Raw genomic sequence first — 12496 nt, 5'->3', positions numbered from 1 at the left:
TTAAACTTATACTTGCAAGATCTTTTTTGTTATTAACTTTTTGTTCTTTTGCAAAGAGGATATTATGGTCGACCCGAGTAGTCAATTCTAAGGAATAATAAGAAAGGGAGGAGTGCGTGGCGAAAGTTGAACCCCTACCAAAACCACTAAGCAACTCTTTCCTAAAGAAATAAAAATCGAAGTTTAAGGGAGAGACTGTCCGGTGAATATTAAGATGCCATTGTAAAAATGAAATAACAAAATAGAAAGAAATAGGAGGGGATAGGTGCGGAGATAGATATTTATCCTATATAACTTTGACGTAAGGAAGATATTAATGAGCCTACTATGAGTAACAACTCGATCAACTCAATTTATGTGAAGCTAAATTCTCCAAAAAGAGTACTTACTCTGGTCAATAGTCATTTCGAGGGTCTGAGCTTTACTTAACCATGCTATCAACCCACAAGCTATATCTCATTCGAGAAGTGACCATCATGGTCTATCATTTTGCGCGAATCACACTTAATTAACCAGCAATGATGTGTCGCAAAAGTGCATTAATCGCGATTCCATTCTATTGAGACACAATGATAGAGGGAGGTAATTCTGATCTACAAGAGGAGCAAGAGGGGAGGATTGTACTATCCGGGTCAAAGTCAGACTGATTTCACCTTGTCATACTCAGACCCTTGATCATTTTCCTAACTTAATCCATTTTTTCTGCTGCTATGTAGTACCATTGAAACAATGATCTCGATTGACATGCGTCAAATTCCTTTGGTAGTCAAAAGATGAGAATCAGTTTAGGGTCTTTGCTTAAATGTCAAGTCATAGTCTTTCTCCCTCTATCCATATATCGTGAGATTGAGGTGTCGTGACATTTCCCCATCTGTCGTATATTTGTTGTGCTTTCAAATTCGTGCGAAAGGGTACTTCTATATGTTTAGTACTATTGTGACGTGCTACATTATCACACGTTTAATCAAATTCAGTATCTCTCAAGAATGGAAGAAAAACCTCAAAGAAGGTCCTACTCCTCAGGCCAAAAATGTTATCCTCCACATAGTACGCATCGTTCTCTCAATCAACAGAAAATACACGCATATATACATACTTATATAAGCTTTTTTTAAATAAAATATTTATATCCTTGGAGATATAAATATATATGGCACGTGGGTTTTTGACCAGCACATACATCACATGATGGTCGAGGTGCTTGGGCGAGTGATTTGAATGGAAGTGTGGTGCACCATAACTATGCAGTTAAGACGCCAAGCGAGCCATACCCTTTTGGGACCGCTGGGATTTAAAAATCTTGTTTTGATGCAAAGTAATTGACCATCCAATCTAGTTTTCACACTTGACAACATTACATCTTAGAAAATTTTCTGCTGATTATTATTGCTAATAGCTACCTTAGTAGACCAAATTCCTTCTAATTATTGCAGGATTATTAGTGTTCTTGCTTCTCGACTTTCCCATGTTAATTCATAATACTTACGTTCAAATTATGCTCTAATTCAATTTTCTTATACTCAGGACATGCTATATATTGACTAGAATTTCAGGTGATAACCTTTGCTTTTCTTATGTTTATTTCATCAGGAAAGTAGATTTGCCGGTTACACAGCAGAAATATATATTTTTTCGTTTCTCTGACTCTCTCCTTTGCCTTGCTTTCTTGCTTCCCCCTCCTTTAAAATAATTTTCGACCATTTTATCTAGGCGCTCGTATTCCACATCATACTTACACCGACTCAAATACGTCTAATCTTCTGAAAATTATGACTTAATTTGGTTCATAAAAGCTGAAGAAAAAAAAAAACAATCCCTTGATCATATCACGCAATAATACTACATCATCTACAAGAATGTCCCACTGTACATCTTTTTGCTCTTTGTTTGCAAAAATATCTCGTCCATGTCCTGGTTCCTAGACGGGAAACCCATCAACCATTATGAATGGACTCCATATCGACGTCCATGCTGCTTTAATTATAGTTTATGCTCGATCACGAAGAAATTTGCTATGGCAGAAGCGCTTTTTCTCCTATCTTTTAACATATACAAAATGCAAGAAATTAACAGATTTCTGTAATGGATATAGTTGTGAGAAATATACTTAGAAACAATTAATGAAAGGGAATATATTCTGAAGGAGACAGCTGGTTAAAAAGAAGAAGAAGATGGATGCATGGAAAATTGGGGGCAGATCTAAATCAACCCCGGGTGGTTGTGCTGGCACCTCTAACATCAAAGAACACAAAAGAAGGAAATAGTTCTAGATCTGTGCATAACGAGAGCCAGTGAAGAAAGGAAAACATGGGTTTTGTTGTTATTTGACTTGGAGTTTACCTTGAAAGTTAAACGTTCGAGCTTTTCTTGACATTTTAAAAGCCCCGAGTTTTTAAAAGCAAATTAAATTTTAGCATTTGGAGCCACCGTGAATTTTCTATACTTCTTCACAAATTAAAATTTTACTTTATTTGGATAGGGCTTATCGAATAATTTATATACTAAATTAAGCTTACCCAAATGGCCTCTTTTTCTTCAATGGAAAATTATCAGCGTTTGTTTCGCGAAAAATGAATGATTTGATTTTATTTATTTTTTTGCAAAATCGATCCCTTGTATCATTTATAAAAATGAATGAACGAGAAAATTCTCATTGCCCACGAAAATATTTAGGTATAAATTGTTGTCGACGATGAAGACATTTTTCATTGGCTAATCGATTATTTCTAGGAGTAACAAACGGAACCCAAATGTTAGACAATTTTCAAGATAATGCTCGTTAACTTACCTTGCAAATCATTCCTAGAGAAAAAAAAAATCTTAATTGGGAAAGACTTGTGTGTGTGTGTGTGTGTATATAAAGATGTTGGGTGATGATGAGTATACACCGAAAGATGTTTGAGTAAACTTTCGTGGATGCGTTATAATTTCAATGTCATTGTGTAAATAGAAACAATCAATTTTCTAACAACAATATACTATCTTTCATTAAATTAACTAGATAGAAACGATCGGATTATGCTCAATGTGCTTGATAATTGATCTTTTCGATGATTTAATTAGTCTAATCTCAATCCTAATTACATCAAGAGCAATGTATTTAGTCTAGATCTTTTTAGACCCTCCGCGACGCGGGATCTAAGAATATTTGAACACGGGACATCCAGCGTCGTTGCCGGCTAAATTAAAACCGATGAAATCAACTAGTCATCTTCTAATTGTTGGCCCGAGAAAAGAAAAAGACATTGTCATCTTCTACTTCAACAAATCAAAGGGCAGAGGTGACTTAAAAAATTGCCAAAATTGAGCTACTTGGGCTGCTCGTCCTGCTGATTAGGGCACCAACCATCACCGTCAATAATAAATGTGTCCATTCTCATCGGTCCATTTTTCTTGTCAGTGGTCTATTACCAAACACGTTGTCTTACAGAGTTCAATTCATCGTGGTCACTACACTCATATTTCCATTTTCCATTTTTAAAACGTATATTTAAATTGAAAAATTGCTCGATCAATTCTAAACTTGCTGTCAATTTAATTCTGAATTTTTTTAACTTTATCACTTTAATTGTAAATCTTTACGTAAAATTTCAAAATAGTCTTTCCACTCTTTTAAATATTAAATCATGATAAAATTTTACACAATATTAAAATCGGGAAGGCATAGTTACAACTCTTTTGCTAATATTAAAACTAATTTAAAGCATAGCATTTGTCGAGTTAGCAAAGGCTTCTGAACTATTCATGAAGAAATTAAAAGAGTAAAAATAGTTTATTAAATGCATGGTGGAGCAGCACTCTTTTCCAAGAACATGGGAAAAGTACACTAGAAATGCCATAACTTGTGTACGGCGTTCGCTTGAGTGCCGTAACTTTCAAAACGTTCACTTAAGTGCCATAACTTTCAAAAATCGTTCACTTGAGTACTACGTCGGAGCAAAATCGTTCACTCGAGTGCTACAAGAACTTTTCCGGCATGTCACGTCGCCTTTCCGGTGTGCTACGAGAACTTTCCGCCGTGCCACGTTAGCTTTCCAAAGATGTTACGCAACTTTTCTGCGCATACCACGTCGGCTTTCCGGCTGTCACGTCATCTTTTTCGGCGTCCACGTCAACATGGCACTCAAGTGAACAATTTTTTAAAGTTATGGCACTTAAGTGAACATTTTAAAAGTTATAGCACTTAAGTGAAAGCCGTACAAACGTTATGGCACTTCTAGTGTACTTTTTCCCAATAACATCTATAAAAAAAGGATAATAAACTCTAATAAAATGTCATATTCTTTTGTCAAATTTTAAAGCATTTAGGCACTTACCAGTTATCACACGTTAACCTACTCCTGTTCTTTATGCTAAAACTCATGCACATGGGCCCGATTAATTTCTCCTCTCGATCCCCAAAAGAGAAATCGACAAAAGGGTTTTGCTAGCCTTTGAGCACATGAGTTCTACACCACTTGGATTAGAAATAGATTAGTCATTACTGGTGCATGTTCAAAGTCCAAAAGTATAATCCCGGGGAAAAAAATCCAAAAGCGGAGTATCTTTCACCAAGAATTATTTATTCACTATAAACAATGAGAGATAAGTTATTTTAGTTATACGTGTACACCTCATGACTGCTACTTGGGCTCTCATGACAACATTTCTAAAGTAGAATTTCCGCTCCCGAAGTGTTTCCGGAACAGAAATCCGTTTGATAACGCAACTTGTAGATCAAAAATCCATTTGGTTACGCAACTTCATTTTTCTACTTCTAGAACATTTTTTTTATTTTTGCTCCAAAAGTAGATTTGGAGCCACTTGAAGAAATAAAAAGACAAAATTACTTTTCTCAAAAAGTAGAAAAATCAACTTTTTGGCAGAAGTTGATTTTTAGAGCAGAAGTGCTGCCATGCAAGTCCTAGCTCTAATATAAAAATTTAAAGATGATGATACTAGTGATTGCAACATGTCCCAAATTAATTATTTGTCTTAATTTACAAATTATGGAGATTCCCCTTAGCGGACGTCTTTCTGGTGTTGATAAATTCCCTTAGATTGGTGACAATAACAAAAAGGTTCTAAGCCAGGCAATACGCACCTAACTTAAGACTTTATTTTATTAAGGACCAGCTAATTCTTATTTGTTTTTTTAGGGTTCCATTATTAAACTAGCTTTTTGGTGATGACCAAATGGAGGCTGGAGTTGACCCACTTCTTTTTTAAAAAAAATCAATGTTTGGATTGTGCATTTGATCAAATGAGATTCGAGATCATTTCGATTTCGTGGATCTTCTTGGATGACTCCACTTGAATCATGGCGGGAGCTGTGGGTATTTGAATATGGGATTATTAGTTCAAGTTGATTTAGGTGTTGAGATAGTATTAGGAGGCGAATAATTGATTGACCTTTTGATTTCGTACGGCATAGAGGGGAGGTTATAAGCTCCTATGCCGGTCAATCGTTAGTATAAAAGGACATCTGTTAGAATCATATCCATAGAATTATTTATTGCAAAAACAATGACACCGGACCTAACCAGATCAACTATGTAGAAATTGTATTCTTGTTTGTTTCAATGATCCTAGAGACAGAAGACACAGTTTGGGAATTACTAAAAATGAGACTATTGAGTTTTAGACTTTCAAATTAGTGATAAGGTTCTTTTGGACCATTCACTTTTGTTTTAAGGTTTTTTGGAAGGGGCTATAAAAGGGATATGTTGTATATTACACTGTAATGCTTGCTTTGGCTTCTACCCCGAAACCCTTTATTTTTCACTTCTTCTTATTAGATCTCTAGATCTTTGATTGTACGCTTGTATTTGTTATTGAAGATAGTGAAACCTCTCTCTCTCCTGGTGGTTTTTCTCGTTTTGGGTTTTCCATGTATATCGTGTCTCTTGAGTTTTTTATTTTACTTTTATCCTTCGCTATTTCACGCTTGACTTCGTGCATCTCTTGACATTTTCCGCAACAGAGATTTTATGGGTTCATTCAATTTTCAAAAAAGAAGATTGATTTGAGTATCGTGGAATCAAGCTCTCTTCTCCCTTTCCACTTAAGGGCCAATATCCTTCCGGCCAGAAAAAAACCTTTATGGGCCATGGTGTGGGTGGATCTGACAATTGGTTTAGGCAATACAGAAGCCTCATTCTGATAAGGTCAAGACTAATTGAAATTAAGTCGATAATCCGAACAAAGAAGGATTATCGAAGAAATCTCGAGAATATTTCCTCTTCCGCGGTTCGTTGATTCAGTTCCAAATTTTGGTCCAAACATGAAACCCAACGAAATTTGATTTTTGAACATCTCACAGACGGGACCAAACTAATAAGACGGATAGTTTTCGTGTTATTAATAGCCGCGAAAATAGCGCTTTGCCCAATCTAATCATTCATAACTCGTTCCTTCTTAGGCTGTCTCGCACTTAAAAGCATCAAACGTAATGGAACTCTATTTAGTGGGTGGCTTTTGGACTGTGTAGCCCAAAGATGAAGAACTTCTTTCTGGTCCAGCTCTTCTATGCCATTTCTTGGGCCCAACCTGAGTTCTCTTTATGAGCTTAACCGAAGGGGAACTTTGGTAACAAATGAACTTGTGGGATGATCAGAAAGTAACAATGAAATCATGTAAAATGGGCATATATTTACACGTGGGGAATTATATGTATATAAGCAAGTTCTGTTTACCTTTACGAACTTATATACACAAATTCGGGCAGTTAGTACAAGGCAAAATGTGTCATGAAGGCATTGGTTTCAGATTTTTGGTGAGACGAAAATTACTGTGGAGTACATGTACAACGGGATCCTAGTATGAGATTTTTAACGTTATTAACAACCTTTTTTTTTACCATGACACTCTCTGACACTTACTAAAGTGCATTAGCACGGGAAAAGGATCCCTATTTTCGGACACAAAATACAAATATTAGGCCGCAAAAACTTGGAAAACTATTTCGTATGTCAAAAGTCTGTGCGTATTGAACTCTATGACAACAGAAGGTCATGTGACTCTTCGCTTACTGAGAGATGATTTCCCATTTTGGCTCTTGAAAAATCTGCGATGCGATTCGGTTTCCTCCTCCATTAATCTCGGACAGTCTGAATGCATTCTCTTACTTCGATTCCTCCATGAACGAAACCTTAAGTATATAAAATGATAAAATATGAGGCATGCATACAGATTTTTCCGTCGTTTACCTCTTCTCTTTTTCGGCTTGATGGGCTGCTAGAAAAGACTGTCTGATCTGAACAAGAACAGCCCTGATTCTGTCTTCATTGAATCTTTAAACGAATGAGGTGGGGGGAAAAATTGTCCAAAAAATCCTAAATCTATGATGCTTTTGTCAATTCAATCCTAAATCTTTTGATTTTGCCTATTGACTCCTAAACATTTTCACGTTTTGTCAATCGAGTCAATTTTAGCCGGAAATCACTAATGTGAATGATGGCCGTCCTTCGTGACAAGGTCGACGCCGACGTGGATAATTTTTTATAGCATTTAAAGTTTTTTGGTATTTTTTTATTATTTCTTCCTCTTTTCTTTTCTTTGTTTTTATTTTCCTTAATGTGGCCGGCGGGTGTCAAAGAAAAAAAAATAAAAAAATTTGAAAAAATTATTAAAAAATTATCCACCTCGATGTCGGTTATGTAAGATGGCCGACATTCATATCAGCTATTATCAGTCAAAATTGACCAAATTGACTCAATTGAAAAAAAAAAGTGAAAATGCTTATGATTCAATTGACAAAGGTGTAATAGGTTAAGGATTTTTTGGACAATATTCCCGAGGTACGGATAACTATGTGATTTGATCATTTTCAATCACGTGCCTATCCGCTCTACTGTTGTTTCTATCGGTCTGAAGTTTCAGCTTCCCCAAAAGTTACTTCCTTTTTTTTTACATAGATTGTTGTGTGTAAGAAAGTAGTGACTGTTAATGAGAATGGAGAAAAGAAAGACAAGACAAGACAATATGCTGCTGATGAAAGTCATTAATAATTAAGGCCGACAATGTCCGCTTGCACGACTCAAATATGACACAAACTAAAACACGAATTGTAGAGGAAGAATTTGAATATGACACAACAAGCTTAATTTAATATGTTGATGCGAATTAATACGAATTAACGCGTTCCCATCGTGATTCAATCATTTGACATTTAGAATTAAAATCGATATATTTTAGAGCTACAAAAATTGACACGAGTTACAAACAATGGTCCAAAACGAATAGTCGGTCACAAGATTTACAAACTAGGTTCAAGCTTGTAATTACAGGTGCAGGCTGAAGTGGTAATCACCGTAAGCCAGTGGTAGCATCATCAAGGAAAATTAGTGATTTGGTTTAAAATTTTTGTTAGACAATTTACGATGTTGCGAAAGGATCAGGCCGACGGGGGATTGTTGAATGCGTTAATCATGGTATTTACAAAGAGATGTTCTCATAGGAATGTTTTTGTGACCCTTCTGTACAAAGTCCTATGCTTTCTGACATCATTCTTCTTGGATGAAAGGTCAAGCATATATTAATATTATGACCTTGCATTGTGTGAAGCGATTGATGAAACATTTTATCTTTGATACCTAGCTTGAGTCTCCACGTAGATTATCCTTTTTTTACTTTGAAATATACCCGATACACAGTCCAAAATCAATTCTTGATAGGTCAAATTCTCGAGATGAAATTATCGCTTCACACCGTATCGGTGATACCATTTGTTGATAGGATAATTGGAAGGTGAAAACACTTACTCCTTAAGGAAGAGAATGAAACAAATATTGTTTCATTCCTACCATAGAGATGAGCACAGGACTTGCCTTCATATAGGCTTGTTGCAAGACTATTAAAGACTCATATACATATATAGTATGTTTAGTATTTCAAAGAGATAAATCCATGGGAATTTACAAAACATTGATTAGACAACGAAATACAAATAGTCACAAAAAAATAACTAGATAATTGAAACACGAATAGTCAAGATGAGTGTAGAACTAATCAAGAAGGATCTAGAGAAAGAAAGAGAGGTGGTGATTGTTGAACGAGCAAGCAACAGCAAATGGTTCAATGACCACAAATTAATTTGATAAGCTTTGGAGAAGAAGACGGTAGAGAGAGTTTCTGCTCTATCTCACGTTACTTTTATTCATCAGATCAAAAAACCTATTAAATAGGCATAACATTCAAAACCACTTAGCAAGAAAATAGCAACAGAATAGCAATAACAAAAAACCCACTAACATATCCCACTAACTAGAATATCTGTAGAAACAAACCCCTACAAACTAGGATCCCACGTAAAACAGAAAATTGACAATCCTTATAGTTTAGGATTCTGTAATAGAAAAAAAAATAAACATAAATAAGCAATCCTTGATCACGATGACTCGACGTGCGGGCTGGTGTTATTTTATTTAATAGTGATTTCTTCTCAAAAATGTAATGAGATAAAAACTATGACCCAATTTATCATCTGATAGCTCGGACACTCTCGACAACACAAAGAAGGCCGGTAGTATCTCGATTTAGGTTTACGAAATAAATCTTATTTATCTTGTCGGCTGAAGGTGACCTTGATGACCTATATATCTTTATAATTGTAAGACCTGATTTTATAAGAGTGACAAGGAATCTGCTCCTCACATGTTGTACCTGTTTCTTGAAGCAGAAGATGCTGGGGACAAAACTGAGGTAGGTCAAGAACATATGAACTGGCCAAACATGGGTTTAGATTTATTTCAGTCTCGGTCGTCCGAGGTTTCATATAATGGATAGTCATCTCATGTTGGAATGTTAGTGTGATTGATTGCTGTTGACGTTTTTTTATTTCTTTTCTGTAGTTTTTTTTTTTTTTTAACTATGATGGGTCTCTCAACCTACTCAATAGCTTCATAATGCTGATAATATAATCAAGATTTTACTAGTTAATGGAGTGGAAACATGATTGTACTAAGCGCTATGCGAAAATGACATTGGAGTATGGTTGGAAGAGCGATGATCGGGTCAAGACAAAATCAATTGCAACATGGAATTAGCTAATTACTAATCAATGTATCGCTTTTGTGGGATGGGTCATTAGTGTAGGCGAAGACTTATCGAAGCGTGATCGTACGGTCACCTAACGAACCCAGAACTTAAAAAAAGAGTCATAAATCACGGAAGGTTAGTTGGTGAAAGCACAGAATTGGATAGTTTTTAGAGGTTGTAAAATTTCGATTGCCCTTTTCCTAGCCAAGTTGGGTAATAAAGATTCACTTACTGCTCGAGAGCTGTACTCTCCTTGTTAGAAAGTCCAACCCAAAAAAAGTGTAAGCTAATAGATTGGGGATGATCGCATGTATATAAAAAGCTTATAAATCTCTGTTGTTAATTACTACGAGATATTTCAAGTTATCTTGAAAATTTGAACGGTTCTTTTTATTATTGCTTTCAGAGTGATATTCTTTATCTAAGTATAATATCTTTAGGGGTGTAATCATCGCTCCTTGTTTATTTATTTCTTGTCTTTTCAGTTGCTTTAATCATGTGTCACGTGATAATGTCCTTTTTCTTCCTTCCTTTATCTGGGGTAAAACCAGCCAAAGGATTTTGTTATTGCACTACTCTTCCCATTCATGGACGAGAACAAGAAAAGTTGTCGATGATTGGAACTAGACATCGCGATGTTTTTGTAGGAAATTTGAATTTCGGTGGATCGCCCTTGACCAAAAATATGTGTTGATTGCGATTTTTAAGTGGTTCGAGGGTATTGCCCATAGAATTTGACAAATGAGTTCCTGCATAAGGTCGATGACAAAGCGATGGAGGAATCAAGCTGTTCGAATGGCAACATGAAGTCTCCAGAACAACCCGAACCCGTTCGGAGACGGATTGGTTATGAAACCTCAAGCTTGTCCGCACATGATGGGACCGAGTTTCTCACGCAAGAGCTTCGCCAAAGTCCCTCCATTTACCTCTCGGGCCTAGCTGGCGAGCCGGTCACCCACTCATTGATCAACTCTGGTCCTCACACATTAAAAGTCGAAACAGAATTAGTTTTGTGAGTAAGCAATATCTTAGTAATGTGAGTAAGCAATATCTTGGTTGGGATACCTACCAATTAATATTTCTCAAATCCGTCTCAATCTTTATGGAGTTCTCTAAACATTGATCTAAAAGAGGTATTATAACTCAAATCTAGGAACCGGATTATACCACTCTATAGAATGGGCTAATTGAAACTCAATTCACGTTGATCTTGTCATTCCTATCAAGTTTATCATTGATTTGGCCCAACTAAAGTTTCCGTAAGAATCATATTTTCCTCCATTATTGGTTGGAGGAAATACAATATTTCGATTGATGGGTTATAATCATGGATATTACTCAGATTTATTATTAGTTAAATTTGCATGAAGTGATGTGTGTGTCTATGTATGTATGTATGTATGTATGTATGTATGTATGTATGTACTGCTTAACAAAAGAAATAGCACATCATCGATTGATCGAAAATTGCAATACAATCACCAGATCGATATGTTTCAGCACTTGAAAACATAATTTTTGAAATAAAATCACAAAGTGGCTCTAATGAGAGCCATCACAGTGGAGATAGTTAATGAAGATGATTGTTATGGCATCAACCTATCAGAAGATGATGAAGACAAGAAGAATAAGAGAGTGGGTGAAAATTTTTGTTTGTATTATCGGCTAGGGTTTCAAGTAGAGGTGGCCAAAATGAACCGTGGGCCCGGAACCGGTCCGTTGACCGGCCCGGAACTGGCCCGTTGACCGGGCCCACGGTTCCATAATTGTCGGAACCGGCCCGGAACTGCCGTTGACTGGCCCGGAACAAGCCCGTTGACCGGACCCATGATTCTATAATTGTCGGAACCGGCCCGGCACCGACCCGATTTTTTTTTTTTTTTAAAAAAGAGGAGGCCCGGGGAAAAATAACCATTGGGCCTAGGAACCGGCGGTTCCGAACCGGAACCGAAACCGGCCCGGAACCCGCCCTTCAAGGGCCGGTTCCGGTTCCACCTTTTTCAGGAACCGGCGATTCCAAGAAACCGGCCACCTATAGTTTCAAGTTGCCCTTCATTTTATTTTTTTTCCTTCCTTTTTCGAAGACTTTCGATTTTCATTTCGTGATTTCAGCTCTCCCGTGGAGGAAATATTTATATTCTCTTCAATTACTCCTATTTCCTCCCTTTTTTTTTTTTTTCCTTTTTGCAATTTTCATAGCACCAACGAGCTAAGCAACCCAAGCTACCCAAACATGCACGTACCAAACAATTTTGTCTTCATCGATGGATCTCCAACCGTTAATAGTGCCATGACTTATGGTTGCTAACAAAAAAAGTAAGATATTCACAACTTAGTCTGAATAAATTTATTTTACAATGGTAAAATTCCCGATAGTCAGTGAACCTTAGTGGACTTGCAATAATGCTAACAAGTTTAGCTAGTGCGCAGCGTTGTGGAAGCCTTGTGCGATTAAAGAGACAGACAAGCCAAAATTTGC

The sequence above is a fragment of the Rhodamnia argentea genome, chromosome 4, assembly GCF_020921035.1.
Source record: "Rhodamnia argentea isolate NSW1041297 chromosome 4, ASM2092103v1, whole genome shotgun sequence".
Taxonomy (NCBI): Eukaryota; Viridiplantae; Streptophyta; class Magnoliopsida; order Myrtales; family Myrtaceae; genus Rhodamnia; species Rhodamnia argentea.
This window is presented reverse-complemented; position numbering follows the sequence as displayed.